The sequence below is a fragment of the Periplaneta americana genome, chromosome 2, assembly GCF_040183065.1.
Source record: "Periplaneta americana isolate PAMFEO1 chromosome 2, P.americana_PAMFEO1_priV1, whole genome shotgun sequence".
NCBI lineage: Eukaryota > Metazoa > Arthropoda > Insecta > Blattodea > Blattidae > Periplaneta > Periplaneta americana.
In genome coordinates this window covers 183,945,755-183,962,409 of record NC_091118.1, presented here as the reverse complement: position 1 = coordinate 183,962,409, position 16,655 = coordinate 183,945,755, and the positions used below count along the sequence as shown (strand labels likewise).

At 34.3% G+C, this 16,655-nt stretch overlaps 1 protein-coding gene across 1 annotated transcript in view; it reads right to left on the bottom strand.

Moving 5' to 3' along the window:
• The window catches only part of LOC138695214 (cytochrome P450 4C1-like), a 33,026-nt gene extending 29,391 nt beyond the window's left edge, over nt 1–3,635 (bottom strand). Inside the window, exon 1 of the mRNA XM_069819674.1 lies at nt 3,532–3,635. The gene's annotated coding sequence lies outside the window, so the exon portion shown is untranslated. The remainder of the gene's footprint in view (nt 1–3,531) is intronic.
• Between the last annotated feature and the right edge of the window lie 13,020 nt (nt 3,636–16,655).

Below are 16,655 nucleotides of genomic sequence, written 5' to 3'. Positions count from 1 at the left end.
CATTCAAACAATTATAAAATACGATAATTTGGTCCAGGGAGCATCCTTTTTTGATGCAAAGATAATTTGTTTGCTTGTTTCTTAAATAAAATTACGAAATGGCGTTACTGTGCTTAACATTTAATAAAAAACAAATATAGAAAAGAAACAAATTTCTCCCTCCAACGACGCCACACACCAATGTTCTTATGTCGGCTAGATTGTGTATTTACTTAAATCTGGTGCTAAACGGAACGGCACGGTTCAAAGATACCGTGGGAATTCTCCAGTTTAGCGATTCTTAATTTTATACACTTCAGTTTCTTTTTGTTTACAGAACATAATAGTATTTTTCAGAGTTTTGTCGTAAAGATGGACCAAAAATACTGCACATATAGAGTGAAAATAAGTATTTTATCATTGAGCTCATTGGAGCCGAGTTGTTTTAAAAAGTGTCACGAAATGGCGTTCCTGCACTCATAATGTACCCATATTCGCTTCCTGTGTTCTTAAAATAATATTTATGTACCATATTCATTTCAATTTTTTTATTTACATAAACAATGATGCACAACCGAGCGAGTAGGCTCAGACGGTAGACTTTGAGACAAAGATTCGGGAGGTCACGGGTTCAAACTCTGTGGCCGACCAATGTAACTGAGGTTTTTCATTGTTTCCCTTAGTCATAAAGGCAAATGTCAGGTCGGAAATTTACATGCCATGATTCATCACCGCCTCAATTATCAATGAAAAATGTTAATCAAAATCGTTGGCCTCGGTAGCGTAGTCGGTATAGCGCTGGCCTTCTGTGCTCGAGGTTGCGGGTTCGATCCCGGCCCAGGTAGATGGCATTTAAGTGTGCTTAAATGCGACAGGCTCATGTCAGTAGATTTACTGGTATGTAAAAGAACCCCTGCGAACAAAATTCCGGCACACCGGTGACGCTGATATAATCTCTGCAGTTGCGAGCGTCGTTAAATAAACCATAATTAAAATTTTTAATCAAAATCTATAATCAGTTACGTGAACACAAGCCATCTACAACACACAATAGAAACAGGAGAACTCAACAATAATAAAAATGGCCTACTGGTATGCCCACACATTCTAAACACGCGACATGAAGACAGATGTTAAAGCGTGTATAAATAAACTTACTTACTTACATATTGCTTTTAAGGAACCCGTAGGTTCGTTGCCGCCCTCACATAAGCCCGCCATTGGTCCCTATCCTGAGCACGATTAATCCAGTTTCCATCATCATATCCTACCTCTCTCAAATCCATTTTATTATTATTATCCCATTTACGTCTCGGCCTCCTCAAAAGTCTTTTTCCCTCCGGCCTCCAACTAACACTCTACATGCATTTCTGGATTCACCCATACGTGTCACATACCCTGCTCATCTCAAATGTCTGGATTTAATGTTCCTAATTATGTCAAGATAAGAATATAATGCGTGCAGTTCTGCGTTGTGTAACATTTTCCGTTCTCCTGTAACTTCATCCCTCTTAGGACCAAATATTTTCCTAAGAACATTATTCTCAAACTCCCTTTATCTCTGTTCCTCTCTCAAAGTGAGACACCAATTTTCAAAACCATACAGAACAACCGGTAATATAACTGTTTTATAAATTCTAACTTTCAGATTTTTTGACAGCAGACTAGATGACAAAAGCTTCTCAACAGAATAATAACAAGCATGTCTCATATTTATTCTGCGTTTAATTTCCTCCCGAGTGTCATTTATATTTGTTACTGTTGCTCCAAGATATTTGAATTTTTCCACCTCTTCGAAGGATAAATCTCCAATTTTCATATTTCCATTTCGTAAAATATTCTGGTCACTAGACATACTCATATATTTCGTCTTTTCGGGGTTTACTTCCAAACCTATCGCCTTACTTGCTTCAAGTAAAATTTCCGTGTTTTCCCTAATCGTTTGTGGATTTTCTCCTAACATATTCACGTCATCCGCAGTGACAAGAAGTTCATGTAACTCGTTCAATTCCAAACCCTGTCTGTTATCCTGAACTTTCCTAATGGCATATTCTAGAGTGAAGTTAAAAAGTAAAGATGATAGTGCATCTCCTCGCTTTAGCCCACAGTGAATTTGAATTGCATCAGACAGAATCTGGCCTATACGGACTTTGCTGTAAGTTTCATTGAGACATATTTTAATTAATCGAACTAGTTTCTTGGGAATACCAAATTCAATAAGAATATTATATAAAACTTCTCTCTTAACCGAGTCATATGCCTTTTAGAAACCTATGAATAACTGATGTACTGTACCCTCATACTCCCATTTTTCTCCATTATCTGTCGAATAGAAAAAATCTGATCAGTAGTCGATCTATTACGCGTAAAACCACACTGATGATCCCCAATAATTTTATCTACATACGGAGTTAATCTTCTCGTAAGAATATTGGACAAAATTTTGTACGACGTCAACAAAAGTGACATTCCTCGAAAGTTACTACAGTTAGTCTTTTCCCCCTTCTTAAAAATAGGTACAATTATGGACTCCTTCCATTGTTCTGGTAGTTTCCTTTTTCCAAGTAGGAAGTAGAAGCTTATAAATTTCGCTAGATAATGCGCTTCCTCCCTCTTGTATTAATTCTGTTGGAATTTTATCGATACCTGGAGACTTGTACTTTTTCAGATTTTCTATCGCAATTACTTCAGAAAGTGTAAGTTCGGGTATAAATGGCTCAGCAGTTTGTATTTGAATTTCGTTCCGATCATTTATATTTGGCCCATGTACATTCACTAGTTTCCCAAAATATTTCTTAACAAAGAAAAAAAGATTCACAATGAGGTTAACATAAAAAATTATCTTCGTACACAATTCACTCTATATTAACATTAATTTGGAGTGATTTATTAAAGGATGCAATCAAGACTAATTTTAAAAAATGTTAAACGATTTATCCTTGCACCAAAAACGGATGTTCTCTGAACCAAATGATCACATTTTAATTATTTGCATGTAATAAGGATTAAGGTACATGTTAAAGGAAATATCCTTGCAGGTAATGAGTAGTGTTTGGTCCAAAATGATGGTATTTTAATTATTTAAATCCAATTTCAATTAAGTAACATATTAAGCGGTTTTTCCTTATATCAAACACGGATTTTCCCTGGACCAAATGTCTTTTTAATTATGTAATTACTTTACATTTATTTCTAATAAGTGCAGTGAAGCGCTGTGGCGAGTTATAAAATAAATCTGCTTCTGTAGCTGCGATTATTAGGAAGCTAGTACAAAATGAGTGCGGTAAACTCATTGTAGAAAAACATACTTTGAGCCAGTATTCTTGTCGAAAATACTTCTTTCCACACTTTCGTAGAAAAATAACAAATATGATTTAATAAAGGAAAAAAAACAGCACAGAGATAAACAAAAATAAGTCCATTTCATAGGCGGAACTCGACTGCACTTCATTCCTGTCTAGGCTTCAATACTGCGCTTAAATTTCCGTAATAAAACGAAACTGTATTTAAATTGTTAAAATTGTTGCAATAATATAGGAATTAAAAACTCACGTGCAGACGTCTGTTTCAACGTTCTGGATTCGAGACTTGTCGCACAAAACTGTGCAATAGTCTAGACATGCAAGGTGGTGTCACTGCACTGATGTAAAGCATTGCCAACCCGACGGTTTGACTGATTCGCATAATTGGTTCCAAATTATCGTACTTTTCATTGGAGATCGTACATTACATATAAAAATAGTCCTATTTGGATTATCTTGCCTAAACCTCCTCCACCGTGTTTTATTTAAACGATTTTTTTTTTAAATTCTTTTAAGGAAATAATTGAGTCCTCTAGAATCATAACTCACAATATTAAAAAAATTGTTTTGTGGCAATTAACAAAAAACTTACATCTCAATAATTACTGTTTGGCAGTAATTATTTAAAAAATGCCATACATTATAATTCTAAATATGAATGACTCTTTTAAGTAAAATCGTTTGTTTTATATAAGTTTATGAATTGCTAGCCGTACCCGTGCGCTCCGCTGCACCTGTTAGAAATAAATATAAAGTAATTACATAATTAAAATAGGACATCTGGTCCAGGGAACATTCGTGTTTGATAGAAGGGTAAATCGTTTAATATGTTACTTAATTTAAATTGTATTTAAATAATTAAAATGCGATAATTTCGGTCCAGAGACCGCCCATTTGGTGCAATGATAATTCCTATAACATGTTTCTTAATTGTTATTACATGCAACATAGTTTAATGAAGATTGACATATCATTTAGTTTTAATGCGTATACTTTATATTACTTGCTATATGTTTCCATTGAATTATGGTAATAACTTAATTTTAACCCTTGTTTTCTACGACATCAGTAAATGGCGCTTGGCCCACTATGGTTCTGAACCCTTCAAATAACTTAAATAGTGATACAGCATATGTGTAATTATATTTCTTTCTTTCGAAAATGTAAGAATTCACGATCTCCTATGTACCATTGCTACGAATGAATAAATGTGTTTTTTCTTCCTACTCAAAAATTTTATATTTTGCACATAGGAGTTATTGCAGGAACGACGACGCTATAATCTGAGGCGGCGGTGAAAATGTATTGTATTGTTATTTTAAAAGTCTTGTATATCCTTAAATATCAGTCCTATGAAAATTTTGCCTGGAATAAAACTTATCGATAATCATTTTTAAAGAAACTTTGGTATGTAACATTTTTCACAAAAATCAATAATAAGCGAGATATTTCGATGTATTTAATTCAGACCCCCTTATAAGACCCCTTTTAAATAAATTATTTTGAATGCCATATAGCCTAAAATCTAAGTTACAAGGAACTTAATTTATATTCCAATTTTCATCGAAATCCGTTCAGCCATTATCGCGTGAAAACGTAACAAACTTGCAGACAGACAAAAATTAAAAAAAAGAAGAAGCCATTTTCGGTTTCAGGATGATTAATTATACATGTTAACACCAATTATTTTTGGAAAAGCGAAAATTACAAGAAAAATTTCGGTTACAGATTTATTATTAGTGTAGATTAAAGAATAAGTACTTTTTATATTGTGAGTTATACCTTTAGAGGACTCAGTTGTTAAAAATTAAATATGAACTCACAGAAATATTAAAAAAATTGTTGTGTGCTCCTGGACAGGAGAGCATTGCTTATGCCGCATAGCAAACCTTTCCAAAGGGTGCTCATTGTTGAAGGGAGCACTCAGCTAACGGAGGGGAGTCGAAGAAATAACTCGCGAGCGCAGAGTAGGGGTGGTATCGTTGCGATGGAGGAGTGGGGTAATCTAGTTAGCTGTTCAGAATTCTTCAATATTCTCTTATCCCTTGAGTTGTAATTAACTCTAGTGCATAATGGACGTAGGGAAACGAAAGAAACGTGATCACCAACCATGTTCTTTTCATATGTTATGGGAAAGCTGTTATTTTTTTTTGTAGCAGCTGGAGAACATTCTCAGTGCCTTATATGTCAGAAAATTATAAAAGGAAGACGAAAACATAATATAATGCACCACTACGGCACCATACATAAAGCTGTGTATGATGATTTTGTTGGGGAAGATCGCAAGAGAAAACTTGACGAGTTAAAACTGTCTCTATTCCCTGAGGTAGGTTATAAATGTAGCGTCACATGTTGAGTGGTTTTAAGCATTTAAAATATAATATATTTTATGCTCGACCATGCCGAAAAGTAGTAATTATACACCTGATAGAAGCACTTTAATGCATGTCATTAAAGTACACCTACTCATTAAAGGTCAGGTCTTTCAGCCAATGACGACTCAAGTTACAACTGTTCAGCCAATGACAGGTCAGCTTTCTACCGTTATAAAACCGCAAGTATCGATTATTCTCGGATATGCAATCGAAAGAGAATTAGCGAAAAGTCACGGAGGCTGGAAATCCAATACTGTCGCAGAAGGTTATGTTCTGTTACTATAATAATTAGCGTTAATTGTAAATAATATTCAAATAAATTCAATTTGTCATCTCGTTTTTCAATGTCTAATTTAATTTGAATGTTATCTCTGTAGGTTCTTATGGCCTAGCAAGGTCAATGTGGACATCTGTTCCTCGGAAAAAATCAATACTTTCGCGTCTGCGCACATCTCACAACATACGGGACATTGGTCAAGGTCAGATACAAAGAAAATTAATAATATTAAGTTAGAAATATGGTCGAGCATAAAAAGTCGTATGAAACTCGCCTATAATGGTAATTAAGAAGTTCGTATGAAAATTATGAAACTCGCTTGCGCTCGTTTCATAAATATCCATACTCGCTTCTTAATTACCTTCATTATAGGCTCGTTGCATAATGTACTATTAGTTTGATTTATCAACTGCCACAAAATTAAAAGCACAGAATTCATTATATTTAGTAATTCTGTATTACAATTTTAAAATATTGTAATATGTATTAATTTCTGTGCAATATGTTTCTACAGTTCATAAAAATTATTTAAATCGGAACTGCAAAAATTAGAAGGAGACAACACTAAATAATAATAATAATAATAATAATAATAATAATAATAATAATAATAATAATAAAACAGGGTCGCAATATTAAACCTAAAGTAAATTGAAAAATAAAACATATTTTTCCATCTGGAGTGACAATAAAGTTAATGAACTTAAATTCAAAATTGCATAAGTAGAAAACTTTATTTCTTTTCATTTCTTTCAATATATAGGACTCTGATCAATATACTCTCAAAATAAATACAAAGAAAATCAATTAATTCTAACTCCATACGAGGAAGCTCTTTCTTCTGTGTATGTGGTGTATACATTTTCAATCGTATGTAAACACTCAACCCTTCGTTTACTTCTTATTTCTCTCTCACTCCTTTTCCGTACGATTTTTACATGCCCTGTCCTTCCTCTTTAAATTAAGACAACAAACAACCCTCCCCTATATATTTCAGTTTTGGAGTTTTGGCCAGGAATGCGGGAAGATGAACCACTGTGCGGCGGCCGAGCGTTGTAAGCAATCTGTTCCGCTCGCGTACGATCCTGCCATAATAATTTATAGGAATCTGTGTTGCGCTAATCTACTGTACAGCACATAGACCTCTAACGCAGAAGTGCTATATGCAAAAACTACTTTAAATGGATAAGCGGGATATAATACTGCAGAGATGTAAAAATAAGATTTCGAATGTCGTAAATTGTAACAAAATGTTTAAGATTCCCTATTTTTGACATGTTTTTCCCTTTTTGCGGACAGATCGTACATTTTGCGTACTACCCATGGGTTGGAACGTACGATCGTGCATGATATCAAATTATCGCTCATGTACGATCCAGGTCGTACGGTTGGCAGCAATGAGTTTGTCTGCTGTGCAACTTACGTAATAAACAAGAAATGCGCGAAAGTGCATACGTATGTGCAACTCTGTAGTGCTCGGGAAAAGTGGCACAAGTCAAAAATGTTAATTTTACAGGAGAAGGAAAAGAACTGTCTTTACACTGGTGTATGTCGATTTGATTTTCTTTTGTATGAATTATTGTAATGGGAGAAACACTTACGTCTCTTTTCCCAAGCGAGCAGATGTTTCGTAAGTTGTCAATAAATTAATAAAACATGTTTGTGGAAACTGACTGATGCTACTTTTCCCAAGCATTGCAGAACTTGTATAGAGACTGGTTCAAGGGAAGGAGCAGTTAGATCATGGCCGGAGCGACGACAGAAAGAAGCGTCAGAATAATAATAATAATAATAATAATAATAATAATAATAATAATAATAATAATAATAATAATAATTAGATATTTAAATATAATCACTGTTTAACATATTAAGAGAGAAAAAGTTCACTAAACTAGTCTAAAAAAAGCTGAAGTTCACACCTGTGGAGTAACGGTTAGCGCGTCTGTCCATGAAACCAGGTGGCCCGGTTCGAATCCCGTTCGGAGCAAGTTACCTGGTTGAGGTTTTTCCGGGGTTTTTCCTCAACCCAATACGAGCAAATGCTGGGTAACTTTCGGTACTGGACCCCGGACTCATTTCACCGGCATTATCATCTTCATTTCATTCGGACGCTAAATAACATGAAATGTTGATACAGGTCGTAAAATAACCCAATTAAATATTGCTCATGAATTTAATATTTACTATGTCCGTTAAAATAGGTAATTGTAATTTTAATTCCGAAAGACGATAGCGTGCGACAAGCTCTGATATGGGCCGAAAGAAGATTCCACTTTCGAGAGGTATAGATGTTGAAAGATTGAAAAAAAAAAAAAACAGCATATTCTTTGCTTAGGTATGAGAAGAGTATTTTCTTATTGAGACTGGATGTGAAATAGTTCCATATTTCCTATCAACCTGGTATGACAAACACGCGCTAGATTCAAACAACAATAATATGTCGTTTGAATGTGAAGTTAAGAATTATTTATTAGGATGAAGTTAAGGCCATCAGGCCTTCTCTTGCACTTCACCATAACTCAACATGAGGTACAAGGTAATTCATACAATATAAAAACATTATTACATTCAATGGTATTGGCTATAAAAGGCTGTATGACACATGCCACAGATGTTAGTAATAATTAGGAACCGTATTTTGTACCAGGACATACGGAGATAAGGTTAGCTTTCATAGACTATATTGAAGTGACGTCATATTGGACGCGTGCCACAGCATCTTGTGTTGAAGTTGACTTAATATTCGTGATTCAAACCTAGAGCTCATAGACTGTTTACAACGCATTACACTGATAAAGACTAACGATGATGTTTCCTCCGCGATCACCTGATTTGACTCCTCTGGACTTCTTTTTCTGGGGATTCATCAAGGATCGTGTCTAAGGCCCATATTCATAGACATTCTTAGCGCGGGCTTCCGGTGGATGATCAGCGAACTAACGTTTTTCGTATTCATAAACCAGTGTTAGCGATATGATATGATATGAATCCTGTACAAGATCCTACATACGTTTCACATTGGTACTGATAATAATCTTTCACTTTACTCTCATCTCACTCGCTGTAGTGGCACTATGACGCATTTCACTGACACTTTAGGACACATTTCACTGACACTCTATAACACATTTCGCTGACGCTGTAGAACACATTTCATTGACACTATAAATTATCACTGATCGTAACTATTCACTGCACTGTAAAACCATAACTTCACTGACTCACCACGCTTCACTGATGCTACAGCTCAAATAAGACACATAATTATAGTAGACACATAATTACACGTATTAAATGAACGTACCGACTATAGATAATTGAGGAGTTGGGTGCAATAAGAGCGTTAGCCTATTAACGCTGTTATTGCATAGATAGCTGTTCTTAAATATATACGTTATAAAATCTCTAATTTTATTAATATAGAATACACCGGGTAACCCCTGTGGTAGCGCGTTTGCCTGCGATCCGGAGCTGCACTCGGACGGGGTTTGATTTCCGCTTGGGCTGATTACATTGTCGTGTTTTTTCTAAGGTTTTCCCCAATCATACGACGAATGGCAGGTAATCTATGGCGAATCCTGGACCTCATGTCGCAAAATACTATTTCGTTATCACCAATTTCATCGACGCTAAATAACCCAGTAGTTGATACAGACTTCGTTAAATTACCAAGCATAAAATAATATAGGATCCCTTAACGTATTAATTATTACTAGACCACGGAACTTCATGCAATTGCATGTTTTATTGATTTGGCATATTGAAAAAGAAAAAGCGAATCTATGCCAATCATGGTTTTTACATTCGAATAAAGTCAATTTTATTTTGCATAAATGCATATTTTGGAGGTTTCTCCTTAAATGCATGTATATTTTTAATTTGCATATTTAAATACTTATATTAACATATTTTCTTGTTTTACCGATTTATTATTCAATTTCAAATTTATCTATGATAAATATAAGAATAATTTCGAAGAAATATAAAAATTATGTTGTTTGTTGTTTAGTCAACTGTCCGAAGACAGGTCTGAACCTCACAAGTGATACCAAGAAGACACCACTTATGAGGCAACTAGGCCAGGAGATAATGGGGAAGGGTAGCCAGTTCTTGTCCCCCTCCATTGCATACATCCCCGACTGGCTACATATTACACTAGTCAGACTTCAGATGCATACAAACAATTGTTCTTCCTCTGACACATATCGTCAAGTGAGATGTACTGCCTGATAAGAGATGTACATATCAGCCAGTATCTCCACCAGAGAAATGAGAAACAGTAATTAAGTTAATTACTGTTGATTTGAAATTGCTGCGATGACAGTGCCGCTAGTGAGCTTTGATTTCAAAAAACAAAACTAAATGTAATTAGGCAATGAAGTCACTTGCCACATCACGTGATAACGGGAGATCGTTACCGGCTTTTAAACTAATTCTGACAAATAAGAGAAAAAGTTTCGTAGTAGAGAGTCTCGAGAAATCGTTGGTTGTTTACTGTCATAATTTTATTTATTTATTTTTTTTTTTTTCAAAATTCAGTTCACTGTGCAATGATGAAGCGTTTCCCACATAACTAAAAAACTATCCAAAATTCTGTGATGAAATCTTTTGTGTTCATTTATGCATGTCATATCTATAATATGATGCAAGATCACTTCTCTACCTTTGATAGATTGTCTAATAAAAATAAATTCATTACAAATGGTCAAATATCAGTATTGTCTCTAACACAAAATAAAACAAATATTATTTATCAAGGAATATAGTTGAAAGAGCATGATATTGTAAACATGAGTTTCAGGAATAAAATAAAAGAGAGAGAACATGAAAAAGTTAACAAGTTTATGAGTTATGAGGGAAACGCTTCATCACTGCACAGTGAACTAGTACCATTATGAGTTTTGAAAAAATATATGAGTAGTTTAATATCAAAGACTGACATCTGTCGTCTCCATAGTTTTGATCTAGATGCAATTTTTTATTTCACTGTGTTCTTTGTAATATTTAACACAATTTATTTTATAAATATAGTGTTAGAGTTTGCATATGGTTTCACTATAACTGGAAAGAGCATGAACAATTGTATAAGAAACCACAGGCATCCAAATTTCGATTGAGGTCAGATGTCCGTCTTTGATATTAAGCTACTCATATATACTAGTGGCTTGTGCAGCAAATGCTGCTGCAAACTAAGTTCGTTAGACGTTCAAATAAATTTTTTTCAAATTTATTTTCAATGAAGAATACTTGTCTTTTTGATAGTTATTTGCTTCCATAATAATGAAACCTACTCCCTCTGAATGGATTTTTTTAGGCCAAATACTTTTTCTTGAACCTATCCAACTTCAGTTTTTGAGTTTTAACGCGAAAACGCAAGTATCAATGTTAGGACGATAGCAGTAGCTATTTCAGGTCATTGTGGATTGTAGGCAAAAGTTAAAAAAATGTCAGGGTTGCTAAGCTTTCGAACAATAGCATTTTCGTATAGCTGCTGCATGTAGAACTTGAAATGTAGAGCGTAAAATCATTTTATCCTACTAAGAGATCTTGCTGAACAGATCTGGAGACTACAAAATTTTCTAGGCCTCTTATTTTATAAGTAATACCTTTTTATCTTTCCTTAGGAACTGTAATTTTTGCGCTCTCTCGAGCCAATACTGAAGACAATGACACATATCAATATCTACACTACACCGCCATTAAGTATATGAAAAAGACCCAACCCCACTGGGTTAATAAGTATAAAAATATTTGATTTTTAATAACAATATTATTATCTTAAGTTTTGTAGTTATATATATCCGTCACTCAGTAAATTATAGAAATGAAGATCTAAATTAAGATATTCTCTACATTTACTTACATAACCTCAAAACGTTTCACTTTCATGTCATCAATATAGCATCAATATTATGTACAATTAATGAAAAATAGACGCATCATGATATTAACTATAATAATATTTAATTTGTAGTGGTTATAATGCCATCAAACCATCTCAAGTTTCGTAGATTTGAATATCCAATACACAGCTGTATTCAGAAAATTATACACTGCAGAATCAGTTTTTAATAACAAATTGAATTGAGCTCTAAATATGTAGGCAATCCTGCAGGTCATGGCCTTCGTGTAATAGCCTATTGTTTATTGTAGTGTGTGTTTTGTTCTGAAATTCAATCAAGTCTTCCATGATTCAATAAAATTAGTTCTCAAAACTGACAACAGATGGATTTTGTAAAATAGGAAAATTATGTAGGAAAATTGACATTTCACTGAAAACTACTACTTTTCCGAAAAAACTTTGGATGCCAGGCATGAAAATGAGGGGTCACTTATTAAAATCCGTTAGCCATTTTCCCGTAATTTCCATTACGAGTTCAAATTATATATATATATATATATATATATATATATATATATATATATATATATTAATTATATAAATAATTTTTTTAAATCGTAAAAATATATTTTTTTTTCATATAGCAAAAGGGCAGTATTTTAAACATGCTTATTGTACGAGATACAGTAATGTTGAATATTTCCAAAAAATTTTACTGCTGTAAGCTGTATCTAACCCCTTAATGTTGGTTCGAAGAAAGGCATTTAACACCTTCTTATAAATTAGACATTTTACACTCTCGTAATCTTTTTTTTTTTTTTTTCGTTGTTGGTAACTCTATAGCATCTATTAGATGCTTTATGGTTGTGATAACAGATGGAGTTACTTGTCAACAATGTGACGCTGAAACGTGTGTTCAGGTTACTGCCCAGCGACAGTCCTGATGTATTTTTTTTGTGATGATTGATTAATTAATATTAACCCGGCACACTCACAATTACACTCACATTCACACAAATTTCCAGACTCTAGACACCCAGGGAATTCTTCTTATTCAAGAAAAATTCACCGAGAGTCGAGCCCGGGAATCGAACCCGGGACCTCCTGATCTGGAAGCCAGCATGCTGACCAACAGACCACGGAGACAGTCAAATTAATCTTCTTTTTTTTTTTTTTTTTTTTTTTTTTACAACAGAAAAAAACTTGCTCTCATTCCACCAAAAGTTTCCGTTTTTTGGAAGTACAAGGTTTAGATACAGCTATTGCTCCACCACTGCTGCCGCTTGCTTGTACACATTTAAACTGAGTAATGTGCCAAGGGAGGGAAGTATGCTCTGCGGACAGCATATCTACACCGCTTGAAGGTCAGGAATCACAGGGATTCACGAATCCTCCTTTGCCCAGCGATATAATCTAAACCTTGGACGACTTGTTAGCGTCGATGAAATTGCTGATAGCGAGATAGTATTTGGCGAGATGAGGCCGGAGTTTCGTCATATGATTACCTGACATTCGGCTTACAGTTGTTGAAAACCTTGGGGAAAAAATTCAGCCAGGTAATCAGTCCAAATGGGAATCGAACTCATGCCCGATACAATCCCAGATCAGCAGGCCTGCCGCCTCAGCTCTGCTATTGGCATGTTAGAGTAGTTACACAACATTTAGCCTCTAATAATGTTTATACAATTTTAATTGGCAAAATTAGAAAATATTACCATTTTGTTTTCAGATGATTATAATAAAAGACTTATTGGCCTAGACGATGGGGAACATGGGTTGCTACTCAGTTTAAATTGTTGGCGATTTCCTATTTCTAATCATCTAGGCAATCATCACTGCCTTCACTGTGTTTTTTTCCTTCCACTTTTTGCTTTTTTTAATTATAAATTTCATTTAGTAGTTATTTATAATAAGTATTTTAACGGTCTCTTTAAAACAGCGTTCAGTGAAACATCTCGTGTATTCTATTCGTAGTAAATCATTAATAAATTCTTACTTTGTGATAAAGTGCACGTATGCTCGCAGAATTCTTTTCCTGCCATTTTATCTACAATTGAACGGATGAAGTCAAGAAGTGACCAAGTCATTTGATTCAAAATTTAGAAAATTCATAAAAAAAACTGTTTTGTATTATTTATACTGTTTTCATAGTTATGGAAATTACACAATACATACTTACTTACTTACTGACTTTTAAGGAACCCGGAGGTTCATTGCCGCCCTCACATAAGCCCGCCATTGGTCCCTATCCTGAGCAAGATTAATCCATTCTCTATCATCATATCCCACCTCCCTCAAATCCATTTTAATATTATCTTCCCATCTACGTCTCGGTCTCCCTAAAGGTCTTTTTCCTTCCGGCCTCCCAACTAACACTCTATATGCATTTCTGGATTCGCCCATACGTGCTACATGCCCTGCCCATCTCAAACGTCTGGATTTAATGTTCCTAATTATGTCAGGTGAAGAATGCAATGCGTGCAGTTCTGTGTTGTGTAACTTTTTCCATTCTCCTGTAACTTCATCCCTCTTAGCCCCAAATATGTTCCTAAGAATCTTATTCACAAACACTCTTAACCTATGTTCCTCTCTCAAAGTGAGAGTCCAAGTTTCACAACCATACAGAACAACCGGTAATATAACTGTTTTATAAATTCTAACTTTCAGATTTTTCGACAGCAGATTGGATGATAAAAGTTTCTCAACCGAATAATAAATAACAGGCATATTTATTCTGTGTTTAATTTCCTCCTGAGTATCATTTATATTTGTTACAGTTGCTCCCAGATATTTGAACTTCTCCATCTCTTCAAAAGATAAATTTCCAATTTTTATATTTGAAGGGCTAGTAGAAAAAAGGGGGAATGTCCATTTTTATTGCTTTTGAGATATTAAGGTTTTAAAGTTTAAATCTTTTGTACTTTTTTATAAAATGAGTTTTTATTTTTGAATTTATTTTCAGCTTATACCTTTATCAAATATACATGTCTGGAATAGTATATTATAACCTTGGTACACATTTCTTATTAGTTAAATAAAAAATAGAACCCAAACTCACATTTTGTTATGTTAAAAATGGGGAATGTCTATATATATTGCATTATTGAAGAGTGAATGTTGTTTAATTGTTAGAAATCACATTAACTATATAAACTTAGCATGGAATGAAATGAATTTTCTTATCAATTCTGCAATGTTTGGGAAAAGTGGCGTAAGTCAATTTCCACAATTTTTTTTATTAGTTTATTGACAATTTATGGAACATCTGGTCGCTTGGGAAAAGAGAAATAAGTATTTCTCCCATTAGAATAATTCATACAGAAAAAAATCAAATTGATATTAACCAGTGTGAAGGCAGTTTTTTCCTTCTAATATATAATTAACATTTTTGACTTCTGCCAATTTCCCCGAGCACTACAGAATTAATATCACATTTTTCACACCGATCAATCATTTCTCGGCAATTTCTCATAGAATCCTCTTGCTTCCTCTCCATAGAATTTTTTGAGTTGTTGAAGATCGTTGTACTTCCTCTTTGAAACTGGTAATGGACTTAAAAAGAGAAGAGTAGAACGAAATATTAAGAGCATGAAATGTTTGCAATAACTATTCTCGTTTTTATTTCAATAAAAAACTTTCATTTACCTTTGTATGTTTTTTCTGGTAAGATAAACTCTCTGCAATGTGAAGAAGCAACTTGTGGCAGCGATCCAGGGGTGTTCACTACACTCTCCTCCCATGCTTCATTATAGGTGGTCCTATACTTCAAAAATCTAGGATGTGATCGGTCTGCAACAATTTCCTTCACTGGACGCGTTGCGAAGGAACACTTGCGAAGATATTTCTTCTCCAGAAGTGCTGACCAGTTTCGAACAAGGGTTTGTCCACCTGTGTTACTGTGATATGACAAAGTTTTTGTCTTGCTGATTGTAGTTCCTGGATCCAGTCGTCTGGCAATTCAGCTCTTTTATGCTGATTAACTAGCCCAAAATTTTTATCGCACTCTAAGTACGAGTGACCAGTATTGGAAAAGTTATTTTGATTGAGTGTAATCTGTGAGTGTGATGCACAATGTAATTCATTAGTCTAAAAACAGTCCAACTCTTGTTTTGGCCACAAGCTGAATCACAAAATATCTCAAGATATCGAACATTTTGATTCATATGACACATGATGAAGTGATGCGAAAATGAACATACTTCATTTGCACCTTTATTAACAATGGTTTCGTCATAAGCATAAAAATGACTCTTTAGTTGATAGAACGTGAATGTTAAAACTGTAAAATCCAAGCTGTCTGCGATAACATGCATCATTCGACGTAACATTAGATAGATTCAAATTTTTTTGATAGTCCATAGATATTGCCTCCCGTTCCGAACGTTTTTCACTGTTTATTCCAGCTGCTCTTTTCCTTTTATACAAAACATCGGCTTTCAATTTATGGATTATGTTGGCTGTGATAAGATCCTGTATTTTTTTCTCAACTAATTTATGTTCATTATCAGACACTGGAACATAAAGTATTTTTTTCTTCAGGGATTCAACTTCTGTTACAAACTCATCACATACACTATAGGTATCAGTTCTGGGATAACCAAACTTTATGTTAAATTTTTCATTAAATATTGCAATAAACTTCTGATAAAAAACATTCAGATTTGTATACCGCTCTCTGAAGTGATTATGCATCTCAGTGACATTCCAAGTTCTCTGGAAGATATATGCGTTTGGGATCATACAAAGTATGACTCTGTCTCCCTTTATACGATGAAATATGATCACACACAGCTTTCAACGTATCCTCACTTAGACGATTTTTTCTGTTTTTGTGACTACCTCGGCAATCTTTGGGAGAGACTCCTTTCAAGTACCTT